General features: G+C 40.0%; 1 protein-coding gene across 1 annotated transcript in view; it reads left to right on the top strand.

The window, feature by feature from the left end:
- Foxr2 (forkhead box R2) overlaps positions 1 to 22,220 on the top strand; it is a 91,453-nt gene that overhangs the window by 62,453 nt on the left and 6,780 nt on the right. Inside the window, exon 5 of the mRNA XM_015988419.3 lies at positions 20,558 to 20,673. The gene's annotated coding sequence lies outside the window, so the exon portion shown is untranslated. The remainder of the gene's footprint in view (positions 1 to 20,557; positions 20,674 to 22,220) is intronic.

Raw genomic sequence — 22,220 nt, 5'->3', positions numbered from 1 at the left:
AGAACGAAAGTGAGAGTGAAGGGTAAAATAATGGCAAGGGTGTCTGAAGAAGTCATGAAGAATCATATTATCCATTTACCAAAATTATATATAATACATATAAGTCTATGTGTACATATCCTTATATCTCCATAGTTTAAATGAAATTTCCCCCCCTGGGCTGGCAATGCTCCCATGAAGAACCATAGACCATCTTAAAAAAAAAATACCAGGCATGAGAAGCCTCCTTATGAGTTGTTGGTCCAAGAGACTTCCCAAACATTATAGGATATTATTACAGCCCTTGGTTACCCACCCCCAGAAGTGGAAGGTAAGCCCCTCTTGCTGAAGATACCATGCATTTTGATACAGAGCCCAGAGACTCCTGAGCTGAAACTGACCTGAAAGCCTTTTCCCTGAGGACTGTCTTTCATGGAACCCCATGATCCCATGCAAGATTCCAAGAGAGAGAAGTGACCAATAAATAGTCCTACCCCAATATAACACTGTCTGAGTTAGGGTTACTACTGTTGTGATGGAACACCATGACCAAAAACAATTTGGGAAGGAATGAGTTTGTTTGGCTTCCATCTCCCGAGTCACAGTTCACCAAGAGAAGCTAAGATGAGAATTCAAAGCAGGAAGGAACCTGGAGGCAGGAGCGGGTGCAGAGGCCATGGAGGGGTGCTGCTTACTGGCTTGTTTTCAAGGCTTGCTTAGCCTGCTTTCTCACAGAACCACCAGCCCAGGGGTGGTACCATCCACAATGGGCTGCACCCTCCATATCAATCACTAGTTAAGAAAATGTCCTAAAGGACTGCGTACAGTCTGATCTTATGGAGGCTTTTTATCAATTGAGGTTCCTTCTTCTCAGATGATTCTAGCTTGTGAGAAGTTTACATAAAACTAACCAGTACCTATGAACTGCCACAATGACCAGCATGCCATGATCACCCTAAGGGTGCAATAACAGCACTTCATAAATTGGCTGTAACCAACACTTCTCTAATTGGTCTTAAGTCCCACTCAACATGAGGGAAATCGTGCTTGGTGCTGGAAACCTAGCCAGCTACAAGGGTCCAGTGAGGTGATGGATCATGGAGGAGAACCTACAAGCGGCCCTTTTCTAAATCAGCACAATAACTGCATTATAAATAATTATTCTTATATTTACAGATAAGTGTAGCTCACTCCTTTCAACAAAGAAACTTCTTTTTGTAACAGACAGAGACCATTACACAATACTGCAACTGATCAAAATGCAAGTGTACAAGTGATCTTGTGATGTCCATCCCCAACTAATCCATTTGCAACACAACTCCGATGCCTAAGGCTCAGAGAACATCGCAGAAGAAGGGACTTCAGAAAGATTGTACGAGCCAGAAGAACAGAATGTCTTCTGCTTTGAGATTATGTCTCCTAGAAATGTCAGGGAATCTATACCCATGAAGTCTTAAAAATATGGCTGCCTAAAGAAAGCAGGAATAAAGATGGCACCAACAGACATGCTAACATGGAAGGGAGAAGTTTGATGGGACCCCAGCCCTAGATAAAGAACTACAAGCAACTAAGGAATGCTGAGAGTGGGAGAAACAGACTGATTATGCAATACCAAATGGTCACCCCTGAAATCATAAACATACTAGTAACATATGTATTGCACATATAAATGTGTATATATACGTATATATATGGATATATGTGTGTGTGTGTGTGTGTGTGTCTGTGTCTGTGTCTGTGTATAACAACAACTAAAAACAAGAGGCCAGAAGCCGTGAATGTGAGAGAGAGCAATTGGATATACTGGATGAGTTGGAGACAGGAAAATAAAAGGGGGAAATAATGTAATTATATTTTAATTTCAAGAATTAAAAATTAGGTGGGAAAGGGGACATACAACCAATACCACATAAATAATACCACATAAAGAATGAGACACAAGACAGAAACTAATAATTAAAACAACACACACTACCAAACATAAATAAAGAGAAAATATATTTATATTATATAATTAAATTATATTATATAATTAATTATATAATTATATAAAATATAATCCAAATATATTAAAAACAAATGATAAGATTGCTTCTGTAATTAAAAAAAACCTCCTCAAAACCCAGAATCAGGTGGCTTCGTGGATAACGTGGTTGCCTAAAAAGACCTGAAAAATGATAAACCCCAGTGGACATGCCAACATGAATAGGGGAAATTTCACAACCCATCCCTAGAAGAGCAGCTATAGGCGATTAATAGCTGCTAAGAGAAGAAAAAAATCACTCTTCTCTAAGGAAGGGGCCACTGAAGTGGTCAGCCCAAATACATATACTTAGGAGCAACACTAAAGTGTAGAGAGAGGGAGAGGGGGGGAGGGGAGAGGAGGGGAGGAGGAAGGGGGAAAGACTGACTCACTCTCAGGCCAGCCTGGGCTACATAACAAGACAGTCTCAAAATAATGAGAATCAATAAAGTTACAAGATTAAAAAAAATCAATATGCAAATTTTAGTCATATATTTGTATTCGTTAATGATGAACTAACTAAAAAGAAAATCGAGAAATCAAATCCATTATGATATCAAAAAATAAAACTACTTATAAATAAACCTAAGAAAGAACATAAAGAACTTATCTTATGTACAGTATATGTTTGTCTGTAGCAGGATCCTTTGTAAGGAGCAGTTTCTGTATTCACCCCAGTATGCGCCTATGCTTCGGATATACCACAGGCTGACTCAACTGAAGAGTCTTCTATTAGGAGGCCTCTTCTTTTCCCTCCCTCCCTCCCTCCCTCCCTCTCTTTCTTTTTGTCTTTCGATAAAGAGTTTCTGTCCTGGATCTCACTCTGTAGACCAAGCTGATCTCGAAGTCAGAGATCTGCAAAAATATGTAGACCAGTGAAACAGATGAATGAAAAGAGAGCCAGGAAATTAGTCTACACGTTTGTTTGTTTGTTTGTTTGTTTGTTTATGTATTTATTTATTTGTTGGTTTTTCGAGACAGGGTTTCTCTGTGTAGTTTTGGTGCCTGTCCTGGAACTCACTCTGTAGCCCAGGCTGGCCTCGAACTCACAGAGATCCACCTGCCTCTGCCTCCCGAGTGCTGGGATTAAAGGCGTGCGCCACCACCTGGCTGGGAGGTCTTTCTTTAGGCCACAGCGGCAAAGCTGCTTCCAGGGTGGCAGCAAAGCCGCTCGCCACAGCTCCTCCTTATAAAAGGCTCTGGACAGTGGCATATGGGTCCGCCAGGCCACAGACGGATTTACAGTTGACGAAACCACACAAAGGTCCATTTCCTTTCTATTGACCAGTTAAAAAGTAGCCCCACCTCCTTGACATTTTTACCCATAGGCCAATTCTAGCGCTTACGTCAGCAACGTCGTCCTATAGGAAAGCCAGTTGAGACCGGCTTCTGGAACGTTCAGTTGGATTTTGCGAGGGCTGGCAATGAAAGGTTTTCCCGTTAGTTCCAGTGGCCTGTGAAGCTCTGCAACGTTAGAGTCTTTGTCTTCAATCTAGGTAGGCTTTTGGTGATCATTTCACGTACCCGTGGCCTCCTGTGGGTATTAGTACCCCTCTAGGAGTTTTCCCGAACTTTCCAAAATTCCTTTTTTAGTCAACTTTCCTGGACGGTATTCAGTATAACTACAAATATATTTCTAAAAGCTGCATAATATTTTTTAATGTGATTTTGCTGTTTTTTCACCGGTTTCTATACAGACAGATATTGAGCCATTTTTTTCCCCCTGTATTCCAATGGGTTAGTAAAAATGGCAGTGTTCTTATGCTAGTAACTCGTCTGTCATCTGATATGTTAGTGGGGTTTTTTTTTTTTTTGGCTTTAACTAATGTCTCGTGTGAGTGTGTGTGTGTGTGTGTGTGTGTGTGTGTGTGTGTGTGTGTGTGTGTATTTAATACTGTTAGTTTTCTAGGATGCCCACCTAGAGGCAAAAAATTGGTGAATTATTTATTTATTTATTTATTTATTTATTTAGGTTTTTCGAGATAAGGTTTCTCCGTGTAGTTTTGGTTCCTCTCCTGAATCTCACTCTGTAGACCAGGCTGGCCTCGAACTCACAGAGATCCGCCTGCCTCTGCCTCCCAAGTGCTGGGATTAAAGGTGTGCGTCACTGCTGCACGGCAAATTGGTGAATCTTAAGGTATGTGGATTATAATTTTTTGTTTTTGTATATTTATTATGTGTAGGGGAGCATGCGGTGATACATGTGGTGGTCAGAGGACAACTTCCAGGAGTCAGTTCTTTCCTTCACATTAGGTGCCAGGGATGGAACACACACACACACACACACACACACACACACACACACACACACACACACACACACACACACACGGTACCAGGCTTAGTGGCAAGCACCTTTAGAGCTTGCTGCCCCCATATTATTATTATTTTTAATAAGTCATCTGGTTGAATCAGGTAGATGAGAATTTCCCTTCTTGTCAAAACTTGATGTTATTTCCTTATTTTTTTATTTTTATTTTTACCGAGACACAGTTTCTTTTGTGTAACAGCCCTGGCTGTCTGGGAACTCGCTCTGTAAACCAGACTGGCCTTAAACTCACAGAAATCCACGCACCTCTGCCTGCGGAGCGCTGGGATTAAAGGCATATGCCACCACCACCCAGCATATTTCCTTATTTTTGATTTGCCAAAATAAGTGTGTGAAATGGTATCATGATAATTTCTCTGAGGTTACAACCTCAGTTGGAACTCCATGTGTATTCCTCTTTAATTCTACTTTCCCTGTTTGCAGGATTAAAATTCTTACTGCATGTTTTTAATTTTGAATATTTAAGATACTGTTGTTTTGCAGCGTTTCTAATTTCATTTAGATGAATGCATAACGTCTATATTGATCTGCAAATTTTATTGTTTAAAATAATATCTTTTGCCGGGTGGTGGTGGCACACACCTTTATTCCCAGGGCTTGGGAGGCAACGGCAGGCAGATCTCTGTAAGTTGGAGGACAACCTGGTCTACAGAGTGAGATCCAGGACAGCCAGGGCTACACAGAGAAACCCTGTCTCGAAAAAACAAAACAACAACCGCCCCCCGCAAAAAATCCCATCTTTTGATGTTAACCCATACCAAAATGTATAGCTTTTGCTCAAACTCTAGCAGAGTAGTCCATTATAGTATTTATATTTAAATATACATAGCCTTTTGTTCACAGTGACTATCAGGTTGCTTACTTGCTTTTTTGTTTATTTTTCTTTTCTTTATTTTTTATTTGTATTTGTTTGTTTGTTTTTGGTTTTTCAAGACAGGGTTTCTCTGTGTAGCTTTGCGCCTTTCCTGGAACTCACCCAGGCCCAGGTTGTCCTCAAACTCACAGAGATCTGCCTGCCTTTGCCTCCCAAGCCCTGGGAATAAAGGTGTGTGCCACCTCTGCCCGGCTGTTTGTTTGTTTGTTTTTTGTTTATTTTTTTTATGTGTGCATTGCTTCTTTTTTTTATTTTATTTTTTTTTTGTGATATATATTTTTTATTTTACAATACCATTCAGTTCTACATATCAGCCATGGGTTCCCCTATTCTCCCCCTCCCACGCCCTCCCCTTACCCCCAGCCCACCCTCCATTCCCACCTCCTCCAGGACAAGTCCTCCCCCGAGGACTATGATCAACTTGGTAGACTCAGTCCAGGGAGGTCCAGTCCCTTCCTCCCAGACTAAGCCAAGTGTCCCTGCATAGGTTCCTGGTTTCAAACAGCCAACTCATGCAATGAGCACAGGACTTGGTCCCACTGCCTAGATGCCTCCCAAACTGATCAAGCCAATCAACTGTCTCACCTATTCAGAGGGCCTGATCCAGCTGGGAGCCCCTCAGCCTTTGGTTCATAGTTCATGTGTTTCCATTCATTTGGCTATTTTTTTTCAATAATTGAGTAAAACTGAAATTTATTATATGCCATAGTCATCCTAGGGACCTCCATGCTATATATATAGCCTCTATGGTTCTATGGGTTGTGGTCTGATTGTTCATTTTATATCTAGAATCCACCAATGAGTGAGTACATACCATAACTGTGTTTCTGGGTTTGGGTTACCTCACTCAGGATGATTTTTTCTAGATACATGCTCAGCTATGTTCATAGCAGCACTATTTGTAATAGCCAGAACCTGGAAACAACCTAGATGCCCATCAACGGAAGAATGGATGAAAAAAATGTGGTACATATACACAATGGAGTACTACTCAGCAGAGAAAAACAATGAAAGCATGAAATTTGCAGGCAAATGGATGTTTGTTTATTTTTAAAGACAACATTTCTCTTTGTAGCCCTGTCTGTCCTGGAACTTGCTTTGCAGCCCAGGCTGACCTCAAACTCACAGAGATCTGCCTTCGGAGTGCTGGGACTAAAGGAAAGTGCCACCACTGCCTGGCTGCTTTTTTTAGTCTTATTTATCCTCTGACTGAACGTCTACCCAAATGGGTTCCAGACAAGTTTCTTTCAAAATTTGGTTCACATCAATGTTCTGCTTTTGCAACTTTTCCAGGAGTCTGTCTCATCTAATCCAAACTAAGTCTCTTTCATTTGTTTCTCCTTAATACAGGTTATGTTTGGGATATATGTATGTATACACACACACACACACACACACACACACACACACACACACACACACACACACTAATGTAGTAACAATTAAAAGAAAGAGAAGCCATGAATTTGAAAGAGAGCAAGAAGGGATGTATGGAAAATTTTGGAGGGAGGAAAGCGAAAGGGGAAATGATGTGATTATATTATACTCTCAAAAATAAAAGAAAGAATGGGAGTGGACAGGTTAATTGGTGCAGAAATAAATTGACAATAATCTATGTAAAACATAATACCTGAAGGTGAATGTGTATGAAAAGTATGGAGTAATTTCTCTTGTATATATACTTAAAACTACAATTTCTAGGTTCTACCCTTAGATACTTTCAAAATGACTGCCTGTATGATGCATGATGTCACCTTTTTGTGGTTGTTTAGCTTGAGCGTCTTTGAATAATAGTGAGATCTCTAGTGATTTTGTTACTTGGGCCTTTGTTGTATTTTTTCCCTGCAAATAGAGCTCTGTATGTGGTTTGCCAGCTCTACTAAAGTTGCTTGATCTTTTCTTATTGATAAGTCTGAGTCCCTTATTCAGTCTTAAGTTCCTTATGTGTTCCTAAGTCCCCAACGCATTCCTGAACCCCTTAGGTCGTCCTGCCTGTGAGTCCCATAAATCTTCAAGTATTTAGTAGCTTATTTCTACCCTTCATTTACATTGTTGTGGTGTCTGCAAGGACACATGATTTTTAAAATTTTATGCAATCAAATTTTTGTCTGTTTATAAGAAGTCCTTCTCCAAGGACATAATGCATCTGTTTCTCTGTATTTTAAGAAGAATTCTAGCTTTGATTTTTTTACACCTGTGTCTTTATTAATTAACCAGTATTTATTGAGGCTCCACATTTTTTTTGGCAGTAGGAATATCTAATTGAAACAGATAAATATCAGTCCTCATTGACCTTGTTGTCTAATGGACTTAGATAACAAATAATAGTTTTATAGCACGCTAGGGAATGAGTGCTAAGGAGACAGAGTGCTGATAACAGGGCTTATTTGTGGACTCACATTCTTTGTCTTTCCTCATTAATAACACGGCTTAGTTGTCTAGATATATAACAAGTCTGGATCACTGGCACGACAAATCCCTTTACTGTGCTTTCTTTCTGTAACTTTAAGTATTTCCTTTTCCCTAAACTATTGGGATTAACTTTAAAAGGATTTCTTTCTATAATCTTGAAGTTTTTATTGAAATATTGAATTTGGGGAGTGTAATGCAAAAACCTAGAAGTTTTTTCAATACTGAGCTTTGCAACATATATATGTATATTCATAGTACATAGCTCATCATTATTATAGGCAACTTTTATGTTTTTTGATACTTTTTTTTCTGTTACCTGTCTTTTTGGTAGGAGGTATCATTGATATTAAATGTGCTTTGGTTTTCAAAGCAATTGCTCATTTATAACTATAAATTCCTTCTGAATACCACTTTATTGTATCTCAAAAGTTTTGGAATACCATGTTTTACTTTTGGACCTAGAATATGTTGTGATTTTCATTCTGAATTTTTTCACTAATGAGAAATTTATTCTTAAATTGGTTTTAATCATATATTTTTATCATGCATAAAATATATGTATTAATGACTTTTTTAAAATTTTGTTTGGTTTTTCGAGACAGGGTTTCTCTGTGTAGCTTTGTGCCTTTCCTGGAACTCACTTTGTAGACCAGGCTGGCCTCGAACTCTGTGGTTCTGCCTCCCGAGTGCTGGGATTAAAGGCATGCACCACCACCGCCCGGCTGTATTAATGACTTTTAAGGTGGTATTTCAACACATATATATATACAGCATGAGCTAATCGAATACAGTCTTGTTTTAGCTACTCACTGTCCCCAAAACTTCCCAATCTTTGGCTGTCCCTACTTTACATTTAGGTAAACAATTTTGGCTTCCACATTTGAAAGGAGCCACGTGACATTTACATTTCTTCATCTGGACTTAACGTGAGAGCCTCCGGTTCCCAGTCATTTTAATGAGAAGACTTTGAAGATTCCAAGCATGGTTTTTGCTTTGTTACGATGGCATTTTATGGCTTTTTCCAGTGTCAACAGTGAAGCATCCGTATGTTGCAGATTGTGCAACATTTTTAAACTTACCCTGCGTTTATGGCAAATTTTTGTAAATTCTTAAAAATTTATGAAATTCTTATTTTCTGTTTCTTGTCACTCTTTTCGATTGTATTCTTCAAAGCTTCCCATTGTTATTTTTCTTCAACTGTACAGTAGAGGGGGTTTTAATTTTGTCTCATTTGTGCAAATGTCTTCTTGCAATTCTGTCAGTTTTGCTTCATACATTTTAACCTAGTTTTTACATGCATTCAAGTACATAGCTTATTGTTTTCTTTATTATGTAGTACTCTTTTTTAATGCAAACATACGTTTATTTTTATTTATGTGTACTTGTGTGTGCCTGCATGAGTTTCTGTGTACCCTGTTCATGCCAGGTGCCTGTGGAGGCCAGAAAATGTATTCTCTAGAACTACAGTTGTGAGCCACCTGATGTAGGTGCTAGGAACTGAACCCAAGTCCTCTGAAAGAGCAGTAAGCAAGTACTTTTAGTTGCTGATCCATCTCTTCAGCCCTAGAACATCCTTTTTATTATTGATATGGTTTACTTCTTATTGTATTTCCCTGTTAATATTGCTACACACCCTATTTCTTTTTTGGTAAAGATTTTTTCTTTTTTGGTTTTTCAAGACAGAGTCTTTCTATGTAGTCCTGGCTGTCCTAGAACTTGCTCTGTAGACCAGCCTGGCCTCAAACTGACAGAGATCTTGCCTGCCTCTGCCTGGCATTAAAGATGTGTGTTACCACCGCCTGGCTGGTATAGCTTTTTATTTTTTATTTTTTCATTAATTGCTGTTACCTACATATTTTTTAAAGATAGGACATGATAAAGATACCTAATTATGGCCTCTAGCCTCTGAGCACATACACAAACACATGCCTATAAAAACTAAACATCTTATCTTTTTAATAGGTTAATGTTTTTCTGTTCTTTAAGCTTTAATAGTGTATAACTCGATTTCAAAAATCTTTGTAGGTGTAGTTGTGGTCTCTGCTGTGACCTAGGGTTAGATGCGCAGACTCTGTGGCAGCTTCAGAGCCCTTGCTTTTGGCCATCTTGTGGGGCAGTGACCAGCCTGACCCTGGACCCAGCTTGCAGCCTGCATCAGCCTGGCCGGGGACTCCGGACCTGGTGTGAGGCCTGCACCATCAGCCTCGGCAGGAGGAACAGACTGATGGTGCCGCCGGCCTGCAGTGTGGTACCACAGATCCCACTGGTTCCAAGTTTGCCATAGATGTGCTGGTCTCACTTCTGAGGCAAGGAAATGTTAGACAGGCTTGTGTGATCAGGGCTCCTCCAGATGCAGACTACTTTGGAATTGGTAGGGAGACTTCCATCTAATTCTTACCAGCCATGACATTGTGAAGATGTCCAAACTCCTGAAATATAGAAATGATCAAGCCGGGCGGTGGTGGCGCACGCCTTTAATCCCAGCACTCGGGAGGCAGAGGCAGGCGGATCTCTGTGAGTTCGAGGCCAGCCTGGGCTACCAAGTGAGTCCCAGGAAAGGCGCAAAGCTACACAGAGAAACCCTGTCTCGAAAAAACCAAAAAAAAAAAAAAAGAAATGATCCACATGTCAAGATAGGAGGGAGACACACCAATGACTGGCTGGCTGTGGGTGGACTTTGGCAGTATGGCATGATCCATTTGATGCTTCTAGAAATCTCCAAATTAGAAAAATTACAGACTGGGTAGCGATGGTGGTGCATGCCTTTAGCCTTTAATCCCAGCACACAGGAAGCAGAGGAGGGCAGATCTCTGAGTTTGAGGTCAGCCTGATCTACAGCGAGAGTTCCAGGACAGCCAAGGCTACACAGAGACACTGTGTCTCAAGAATCAAACAATGGGGTCGGGGATTTAGCTCAGTGGTAGAGCACTTGCCTAGCAAGCACAAGGCCCTGGGTTCCATCCTCAACTCCAAAAAAAAAAAAAAAAGAAAGAAAGAAACAAAAAAGAAAGAAAGAAAAGAAAAAGGAAAGATGAAAAAGAAAAATTACAGACTCTATGTTCTTTTGGTGACAGTTCAGATAGCAGCTGAGCTGGGACATTACCTGAAGGCTTCATTCTTGCAGCAGAAGCTGACTCCAGTGGAGTTCAAATGAGAATAAAACAAAGTTAATGTCTTTCATCCCTTAGATGTGACCTAGCCAGCTGGAAATGTAGGTCCCAGTCCCCACAGCTCGGTTGCTACAAGTCTTGTGGACTCCATGGACACTCGTGGTGGCTGCTGTGCAGAGACTGTGGGTAAATCAGCTGACAGACTAAGAGCTAGTAATTCAATCCCAATTTTTTGTTTGTTTTTTTTTGTTTGTTTGTTTTTGTTTTTGTTTTTCAAGACAGGGTTTCTCTGTGTAGCTTTGCGCCTTTCCTGGAACTCACTCTGTAGACCAGGCTGGCCTCGAACTCACAGAGATCCACCTGCCTCTGCCTCCCGAGTGCTGGGATTAAAGGCGTGCGCCACCACCGCCCGGCTCAATCCCAATTTTTCAGCATATTGTCTTTATTCTTGAGATCCTAGCAGGATTACCTCAGGTAGCCTTGACTTCATGATTAACTCAAACACTCTGCTCAGATTATTTAGTTTGAATGTAAATCTTATTTGCCATGGGATAGCTGAAGCTTGAAAAACAGCAGAAAAGCTCCCACCCACATCAGGCCCCTGCAGCCCCCGCCCCATCCTGTTTTTCCAAGGTGACTGAGAGAGGTAGTAGTAAGTGACAGGACATTTGCTAGGTTAGGATCTCTATAACCCTTCCAGAATACTCCAAGTGCTAAAAGAAAGTAGAATTTTAGGGAAAAACTGTAGTCTTAGTTCTTACTAAATAGCATAATCAAGGTTCACATTAACGTACTAGGAACTGAGAAGAAAACTTAGCAGAAAAAAAAAAAAGAAGAGAGAAAACAAACAAACAAACAAAAAACCCTCAAGAACACTCATCAGAAAACATAGACGCCGTGGCGAATGATAAAAAAACAACCTTTATTCTGTGTCAAGGAATCTGGAAGATGGAGTTGCATTTGAGGCACATTATAGACTAGGAATGATGCCTATGTTGTCAATGCCAAATTCAGTCCGAGAGTTAATCTTAGTACTGGCCACTCCAAACTGTCAGTGCTCAAGTGAAGGTAAAACATGATTTGCCACACTAACAAAGCCAAATGTGAAACAGAAGAATTGAACCCAGCAGACAGAAATGCAGCAGCTGCCTCTCACTTAAGCACACACAGCCCTGAATTCCAAGCAGCTCATAGTTTGGTTTTTGTTTTTAAGGAATTTAAATTCATTGTATGAAAAACTACGAGTGCTAGATGAATTGAGTTGTTAAAAAGGGCACTTTTTGGCTATAACTACAAAACAAACTGATTTTATGGCAATGTTTAGGAAAAGATCTTTTGATAATCTTGTCTTTACTCAGTGGGGTTAACTTGTTTGGATTATTTTATTGATACATTTTTCATTGATATTATACTATTGGTTTTCTGGGGGTTATGGGTTTTTTTTTTTTCAGAGTTAGAATGGGCTTTGTTAGAGAGAAGAGGGGATAGGACAGAAGAAGCCAGGCCTGGCAGGGAGGAAACAGAAAGAGAGGGGTGCAGAGAGGCGCAGAGAGAGACAGAGACAGAGACAGAGAGAGTCTATTCGTTTTCTGTCTTCTTTCTTGGCTTCTTAGTTACCCTCTCCTGCTTTGGTTGTTATAAATGTTATAAATGACATTTATATTCTTATTATTTTGAACTTACATAGAGATAGATAAATAGATACAAAACGGTAAAAAGTTCTATCGAAGCCTTCAGTAATTCTGTCCTATTAACTATGGCAGAGTCCTCAGTATGCTTAATAGGTTATTTAATGGAGGATTTTCAATAGTTTTATAATTTTCTATTTCGAACAGAAAATATTAGACATAACTTTTTAGTTGTTTCTTTGTCTTCATCTGTTTTCTTTGTCTACATTTCCTTATAGTTAAAAATTATTGTATATCTTTGCATGTAGTGGTAATCTCTGAGAAACTTCTGACAATCTCTTTATTTTGTCTTCACACTTGACTAATTCAAAAGTACAAAGATCTAAGTTATTTTATTTTAATATTTAAAATATTTCTAGCATCCACTGTTACCTACACCAGTCTAATAGATGGTCCCTTAAAAGAAAGGTGTTTTAACCCTCAACTGGTTCTTAAGATTATTTTTATTGTTTGTTGTTATTACTGTATAATTCTTTTTACACAAGACACAAGTAATCTATAGCAATAAAAGCTAGAAATGAACTGCAAGAATCAGTGAACACAAAATACAAAGAGGATAAGAAAATCCTCTATGGTTAGATGTTCTAAAAGCTATTCTGGATGGCATTTACATATATGTATCCATTTGTCAAAATCATTCAAACTCAATATGTACATTCCATGCATTATAGATATTATTTCTAATTTTAAATGTGTAAAGTGGTGATACTGCTTTGTAGTAGGTCTGAGCACCTTCTGTGTAGAGTCAAGTATGCAAGCAGCTTACTGCAGAAAGGTCTCGGTGGAGTCCCTATGAACTATTGGGAAAATTCTTCAAAGGAAAGAAGAATTGGTATCTGCATGTTCTTCAAGTTACACAGCAAGTCTGCATCAAACATCATTACATTGTAAAATAAACCGGTGGCTTTATGCCTGTGCTCTGGCTTTATCAATTAAAGTCTTAACATAATTAATTAGTCTGCTTCTGCCACAGCCTCAGCATCAGTACCCACTGTTGTCTCACTGCTTCAGAAGAATAGGTTTAATTGCTGTCTCTTTAATTAGGTACATTCCACTGAAGTCTGGATTCCAGTGGCAGTGTAAAACAACATTTGTTCATCACTGTGATGGAGTTCATTCTAAACAATCCTGTAAACACTGAGGAAGATTATTTTAGATAAAGAACATGTCAGGAGTGGAATGTGTCTCACCTCTCAGAAATTCTGGGGACCAACATACCCCCATCAGCCCTTCCTGCTATTCCTTTCTTTTCTGCTCAGAAGTCTTTTTTCACTGTATCTAGGAGTAAGTTGATGTTTTATGCTGCTCATTTAAATATGAAATTGTGTGTTGTTATTTAAATCTAGAGAATTATCAGTAACATCTTTTCAGTTATTCATTCTTCAGTCTTCACCTTATACTCCTCTAAAGATCCTCTAAAGGAGATGAATGTTACATAATCTCGGCCTAGCCTCCATTTCTCTTGACTGTGCTTTGATATTGTTATGATTCCTGCTGTATGCTGACGGGAGGCCATGAGTACTGGTATTTCCAGTTCAGTGATCTCTTCTTTGACCGTGACATTTTCATTTACCAATTGAAAAAAATGTTACATTTATTGTATGTGCATGTGTGCACATGCATGTACTATATTGTACATATGGAGGTCAGAATATATAACTCCTTCGGGCATTCCTTGGGAACTGAAGGCCACTCATTCGAGGGAGGCAGGTAGGCTAAATTCAGATCTTCATCTCTCCCTGTGCTCCTCCAAATCCAACCCTCCTGTCCCCGGCCATTCAGCAGAACATTTGCTGCAGCCTCCCTTCCCCCTCTACCCCCATCTCCAGTCTATCATACAAATCTTCCCCCACCCCGCTAACCTCCCTCCCCCCAACCAATGCTTACCCCAGCCCCCAACTCCAACAGACACTCCCTGGACACTCGCAGGCCACTCCTGCCAGGGAAGCGGGTAGGCTGACTGCAGATCTTCACCTCGCCCCACTCTCCTCCAAATCCAATCCCCCAGTCTCATCCCTAGCTCTGCAGCAGACCACCTGCTGAGGCCTCCCTTCCCTCCCCTGCCCCCCTCTCCATTGGATGACACAATGGCCACCTCCTAATCTCCCTCCCCCGCTCATTGCTTTATCGCAGACCCCAACTGGAGCAAGCGTTCCCTGGGAACCCGAAGGCCACCCCAGCCAGGGAAGCAGGTAGGCTGACTGCAGATCTCCACCTCTCCCTCAGCTCTTCCAAATCCTATCTCCCAGTCTCATCCCCAGCTCTGGAGTAGACCACCTGCTGCAGCCTCCTTTTCTCCCCCGCCCCCCTCTCCAGTGGGTCCCACAGATCTTCCCTTCCTGTTCTCTCTCTCTCTCCCTACTCATTGCTTGATCCCTGCATCCAGTTCCAGCAGGCACTCGCTGGGACCCCACAGCCACTGCTGCCAGAGAAACAGGTAGGCTGACTGCAGATCTCCACCTCTCTCTGCTCCTCCAAGTCCAATCCCCCAGCCTCATTCCCAGCTCTGCAGGAGAACACCTGCTGCAGCCTCCCTTCCCCCTCTACCCCCACCTCCAGTGGTCCCACAGATCGTCCCCTGCTACTCTCTCTCCCTCCCCTCATTGCTTTGTCCCAGTCCGCAACACCTGCAGGTACTCCCTGGGAGCCTACAGGTCACTCTGAGCAGGGGAGCCAGTGTGCTGAGTGCAGATCTTCTCCATTCCTCTAAGTCCGTCCCCCAAGCACATCCCCAGCTCTATAGCAGGCCCTTTGTTGTGAACTCTCCTCACTCTCTACCCTCCTTCCCAGGGAACTAAGCAGATACTAGAGGAGAACCCGGCTTTTCTCCCTCCTGTGGACCCCCTCACCTTCCCTAGCCCATCTCCATTCCTACACATCACCTCCCAATTTCCAGAAACACATTTTAATTGGAAACCTCAGTGGCCAAACCTATCAGGACCCCAGAGGAATTTCCTCCAAGGCAACAGACAGCCACCACACTCTTCTAAGAAACAGAGAGGAAACAGAAACCAAGGAACAAAACACACACCCGACAAAGACAAAACCAGATATCAGCACCTAGAATTGCAATCTTCCCAAACACAGATGCCAAGACACCAGCATAAAAACACAACCAGTAACAGCCAGGACAATATGTCTCCGCGAGAGCCCAGCAACCCTACCAGAGCAGGCCTGAATATTCCAACATAGCTGAAGTGCAAGAAAAAGTCCTTAAAGCATAATATCCTTATTAATGGATATTATAGTGGTCCTCAAAGAGGAAATGAATAAATTCCTTAAAGAAATCTATAAAAACACAAACAATGGAAGGAAATGACTTAAAACAACAGTTCAAGACCTGAAAGTGGAAAAAGAATCAATAAAGCAAATTCAAACTGAGGAAAATATGGAAATTAAAATTTTAGGAACTCAAACAGGGACCTCAGAGACAAGCCTCACCAACAGAATACAAGAGAGAATCTCAGGCATTGAAGATATAATAGAATAAATGGATACCTCAATCAAAGAAAATTTAAATCTAAGAAACTCCTGGCACAAAACATCCAGGAAATCTGGGACACTATGAAGAGACCAAATCTAAGAATAATAGGAATAGAGAAAGGGGAAGAATCCCAGCTCAAAGGCCCAGAAAAATATTTTCAACAAAATCATAGAATAAAATTTGTCTAACCTAAAGGGAGAGATGCCTATCATACTACAAGAAGCATACAGAACACCAAATAGACTGGACCAGAAAAGAAAGTCCCCCTGATATATAATACTCAAAACATTAAATGTAAAAAGAAAGGAAGGAAGGAAGGAAGGAAGAAGAAAAGAAGGAGGAAAGAAAGAAAGAAAGAAAGAAAGAAAGAAAGAAAGAAAGAAAGAAAGAAAGAAAGAAAGAAAGAAAGAAAGAAAGAAAGAAAGAAAGAAGGAAGGAGGGGGGAAGGAGGGAGGGAGGGAGGGAGGGAGGGAGGGAGGGAGGGAGGGAGGAAGGAAAGAAAGAAAGAAAGAAAGAAAGAAAGAAAGAAAGAAAGAAAGAAAGAAAGAAAGAAAGAAAGAAAGAAAGAAAGAAAGAAAGAAAGAAAGAAAGAATACTAAAATCTGCAAGGGGGAAAGACCAAGTAACATCTAAAGGCAGAGCTATGAGAATTACACCTGACTTCCCAATGGAGACTCTGAAAGTCAGATGTCTTAGCTAGAGCAATAAGATAACTGAAGGAGATGAAGGGGACACAAATGGAAAAGAAGAAGTCAAAGTATCTTTATTTGTGGATGATATGATAGTATACATAAGTGGCCCTATAAATTTCATCAGGAAATGACTATGGCTAAAAAACACTATTCAGCAAAGTAGCTGAATACAAAATTAGCTGACAAAAATCAGTAGCCCTCCTATATACAAATGACAAATGGACTGAGAAAGAAATCAGGACAACACTGCCTTTCACAATGGCCTCAAATAATGTAAAATATCTTGGGGTATCCAAGCGAATGAAAGACTTGTACAATAAAAACTTCAAATCATTGAAGAAGGAAATTGAAAAGATATCAGAAAATGGAGAGATGTCTCATGCTTATGGATCAGTAGGATTAATACAGTAAAACTGGCCCATCTTGCCAAAAGTAATCTGCAAATTCAGTGCAATCTCCATCAAAATACCAACACCATCCTTCACAAACCTGAAAGAACGATCTTCAGCTTCATATGGAAACAACAACAACAGAACAGGGTATTTAAAACAATCCTATACAATAAAAGAACTTCTGGAGGTTTACCACCCCCAACTTCAAGTTGTACTACAGAGCTGTAGGAATAAAAACAACATGATATTGGCATCAAAAAAAGACATGTTGACCAGTGGAATCGAATTGAAGACCCAGACATACATCCACATATCTATGGACACCTAATTTTTTTTACAAAGAAGCCAGAAACACACTCTGGAAAAAAAGCATCTTTAACATGCTTTGTCTTTGGTGCTGGTCAAACTGGATAGTTGAATGTAGAATAATGCAAAAACATCGAAACTTATCACCCTGCACAAAACTCAACTCCAAAGGGATCAAAGACCTCAACAAAGACCTCAAGTTACACTGAACCTGATAGAACAGAAAGTGGGGAATAGCCTTGAACTCATTGGCACAGGAGACAACATCCTGAACAGACCACCATTAGCACAAACAAATACTAAGATCAACAACTAATAAAAGGGACCTCATGGAGCTGAAAAGCTTCTGCACAGCCAAAGACACCATCAGTCAGACAAAGTGGCAGCCTACAGAATGGGAAAGGATTTTTACCAACTACACATTTGATAGAGGGCCAGTATCTAAATTTATAAAGAACCCAAAAAACTAGATATCCAGAAAACGAATGACCCAGTTTAAAAATGTGGTATAGATCTAAACACAATTCTCAAAAGAAGAAACTCAAGTGGCTGAGAAACAAATAAATGTTCAACATGCTTAGTTATCAGGGAAATACAAATCAAAACTACTTTGAGATTTCATCATATACCCTTTAGAATGGCTAATATCAACAAAACAAGTCAAAGCTCTTAAGACCTGACAAGTATGTGGAATAAGAACACTCCTCCATTGTTGGTGGGTGTGCAAACTTGTACAGGAAATCAGGGTGGTGGTTCCTCAGGAAGGTGTGAATTGATCTACCTCAAAATCCAGCTATATTACTCTTGGGCATATACCCAGAAGAGACGTCATCCTACCACAAAGACACTTGTTCAACCATGTTCATTACTGCTCTATTCATAATAGGGAGAAATTGGAAACAACCTAGATGTCCCTCAACAGAAGAATGGATAAAGAAAATGTGGTTTATTTACACAACGAGTTTTACTCAGCCTTTAAGAAAATTACATCATAAAATTAACAGGTAAATGGGTGGAACTACAGAAAAATCATCCTGAGTGAGGATCCCAGACCCAGAAAAAGAAATATGGTATGTATTCACTTACATGCAAATATTAACTGTTAAGTCAATGAAAATCATGCTGCAATCTGTAGAACCACAGAGGTATGTATCAAGTAAGAGACTAGAGGGATTAGATGGATCTCATTAAGAAAGGCAAATGGGATAGTTATGAATGGATGGGGGTGGACTGGAATGGGATCAAGTGGGAAGAGGAAGCAGAGAGGAAGATGAGGGAGAGAATATGAGAAGAGACAACTAAAATTAAGGGCCCTTGTGTGGAAACCTAATGCAGTAGATGCTTCCTAAAATATATACGTATATTAAAGTGATCTAAATGAAATAGACAAATAATGGGGGAGATAGAGTCGCAACTGACCATCTCTTGTCACCAAATGAAGCTTGCCAAGACAATAAGTTGCTCTCCACAAACTGATAGCAAGCCCACATTGCTGAAGACGACACCCACACAATTCATTGAACACGGAGAAGTCAAGCTGGTGTGTCTACATGGAGCCTTCATCCCTGTGTTCCATCATCTTTGGTGCAAGAGGGTACTCTGAGGGCTACCAAACGAGAAATGTAAACACCAAACCAGCCACAAACCCTTTGATCTACAATGGTATCCTGCCCACAAGATATGCTAGGTCAATGGTGGCACAAAGCTTGTGTAGGTCAGGGGAGATAACTCCAATGGGTCTTGGGAATTAAACTTGGGTCATCAGACTCAGCATCAGGTACCTTGCCCATTGAACCATCTCACTGAGGCATTTCTCACATTTTTAATGACTTCCTTCTCATTTATACATATATATGTGTTCCTTTCTTTATGCATATTTTAATATATCCAGTTTTCAAATATCCTAAGTAGATGGCTTTATAGTATCATGGTTTGGGGAATGTATACATTATATAGTTGTTAGGTTTTCTTATTAACAAATTTTGTGTATTTTGTGATGTGTTTTCAGTCTAATTTTAATTGAAACTTGATTTTTCTATTCTTATATACCTTTACTCATTAATTTATGCACCTTGTGATTATTAATCTTGGTTGTTAACTTTATTGGACTCAGAAGCATCTAAGAGACTAGTAATGTATGCTTGGTATTCCATGAAAGCATTTCCAGAAAATACTAAGTATGGGGGCTTCATCTTTTAGGTGGTACCATCCCATCACATAGGCTTGCAAAAAAAAAAAAAAAAAAAAAAAAAAAAAAAAAAAACCAGAATACGGTGGGAGAAGGAAGAAAGGCAGTGGAGTCCAGGCTCAGGTTCTCACACTCTGTTCCTGTCAGACAGTCAGTGGTGTTCCCCTCAATCACCCTCTTCTCTCCTTCCTGACTTTTGGAATCAGTTTTTGAGAGGAACTTTTATAAGTTGGTGATATGAGCTAGTGAAAATGTAAAACACTAACAGAAGTAGTTTCTGAGATCAGGGTGCTTATATAAATAGTCAGTGAAGACTGTTTATGAGGCTTTCGGTAGCAGTAAGCACTGTATTGGGAACTAGACTAGAGGGCATTCAGTCTGGCAAAGAAGTTATGTGCATTTTATCTTACACCCTAAGACTTTGTGGAAGACTGGGTTAAAAGGCAATGGACTAATGTGGTAGAGGAAATTTTATGGCATCCCAGCATTGAGCTTTGAAAAAGTTGGACAAACTTGCTATTTGCCTAGAAAAGAGAAGCCTATTAACACTAAGGAAATTGTGGCTGCTTTAAGGATTAGGGCCATTAAAATGAATTTAAGGGCCAGGCAGTGATGACACATGCCTTTAATCCCGGCAATAGGGAGGCAGAGGCAGGTGGATCTCTGTGAGTTTAAGGCCAGCCTGGTCTACAGAGACAGTTCCAGGACAGCCACCAAAGCTACACAGAGAAACCTTGTCTCAAAAAAAAAAAATTAAAAAAAAAATAAACTTAAGTACTTTGCATCATGGCAATAGGAAAGATGTCTTGAGAGAATCTGAGAAATTGGCCAGACCCCACCCATTTCCATGTCAAAAATGCAAAGGATGTTTTTTTAGTTCACTGGAAATACTGTTTTGAGGAGAGAATTGGTAGCATAGGGCACACCTGTGCAAGTATCCCCAGAGTTCAGCTGCTCAGGTACAAAGATTTGTTTTGAAGGTTGTTGGGGCCAAAATAAGTCTTTCTCCAAGTTGTTCTGCACATGTGTTCTGTCCCAGTGACCAATGTCTAACACATACCCCATTTCTTTCTAAAATAGTTTTGGTTGCTCCCTACTGGCACTCCAGCTTTCAAGTCCACTACTAGATGTGAAGCTGAAGGTTCTGAATTGCTGCCATACTCTGGATTTCTTCCTGCTTGGTGTTCAAAAGATCAGTAAGCCAATGACTTCAGTTCTACTCATCCGTTTTGTAAAGTTTCTGATGTAATGAGGGTTTTTTTTTCCTTATACTTGTGATTTATTGTCTTGTGTGATGTACGTCTTTGTCTGTGTAATTTTATTATTTATATGTTTGAAGCAAACAGGAAGGGCTTACCAAAATATGTGAAATCACTCTGCTAAATTGAACTGGCTACTATATATGTAACATTTAACATATGCGTGCTGTTGTGAATTGTCCTGTTGAGAACGACAAAAAGCAGATGATGTGCTGTGAAATATGTACTAGACCTAAGAGCCTGACACTGCTCTATATACTCTCTATATTTTTACAAGTCATTTAGTGCCTATTCTAAAACAAACTCTTGCACTGGATTGTGTGAACTTTGCCCTGGTGATAGCCATCTAGACAAGCTTTTCACTTGATTCAATTTCGTTCTGTTTCATAGAATCTCCTTTGCTTATCCAGGAAGGTGAGGTAATGCCTTTGGAAAAGAATCAGCAAAAGATGAAGGAGGTATTAGCCTTCAGCTTGTCTTATAACCAAAAGGTATTACAAATAAACTAGGACATTATTTCAGGACTTTCAAAGTGTTGGAAGAAAATAAATCAAAATTTGTGTCTGAGACTTTTGAACTCATAATGCCGAGTTCAAAGAACCTTCAAAGTTAAACATTAAGATCAGTTCTCAAAGGATATCAAGATTTCCTCATATAGTCGTTACAATCAGTCCTCCTTATCTTCCAGTATGATTTGTGTATGAAACATTCATGATTAGGAGCCTCTATTTCTGGCTGGAGAGATGGCTCTGTGGTTGAAAACACACGCTGCTCTTTCAGAGGACCCAGATTCAGTCCCCAGCATGCACAGAGAGAGGTCACAGCCACCTGCTACTACAGTTCCAGAGGTTCCAACAGCCTCTTCCAGCCTCACAGGCACCTACACATGTGCACTTACATGCACACACACACAGAGAGAGAAAGAGAGAGAGAGAGAGAGAGAGAGAGAGAGAGAGAGAGAGAGAGAGAGAGAAATAATAAAATAAATTTTAAAATATTTTTAAAGAATCCATATATCAAAATAATAACATAAATAAGATCTTATATTTATGGAATGGCATGTGTCAAACATTAAAATTAGGCTTTGATATACACTATAAATTAATTAATTCACATTATTTCATTTGATATCAGTGGCTAATTAGGTTAAGTTTCTTCCTTTTTTTTGTTTTGTTTCTGTTTTTGTTTTTTTCAAGACTGAGTCTCTCTTTGCAGCCCTGGCTGTGCTGAACTTGTTCTGTAGACCAGGCTGGCCTCGAACTCACAGCGATCTGCCTGCTTTTGCTTCCCCAATGCTGGGATAAAGGTGTGCGCCACCACCACCCGGCAGGCCAAGTTTCTTATTATGCTTGTTTCATAGATGAGGAAACTTAGTATGGCATGCCAGAGATAAGTTGATGAGTAAAATGACAATAATTTCTTCTCAATGCCTACTATAGTTCGTATATGGTTTCAAACATACCTAGAGTGTGCTCAAAATGGAA

This window comes from Peromyscus maniculatus, chromosome X (assembly GCF_049852395.1).
Source record: "Peromyscus maniculatus bairdii isolate BWxNUB_F1_BW_parent chromosome X, HU_Pman_BW_mat_3.1, whole genome shotgun sequence".
NCBI lineage: Eukaryota > Metazoa > Chordata > Mammalia > Rodentia > Cricetidae > Peromyscus > Peromyscus maniculatus.
The sequence above is the reverse complement of the archived record's forward strand: the minus strand, read 5'-3'. Positions and strand labels throughout refer to the sequence as shown.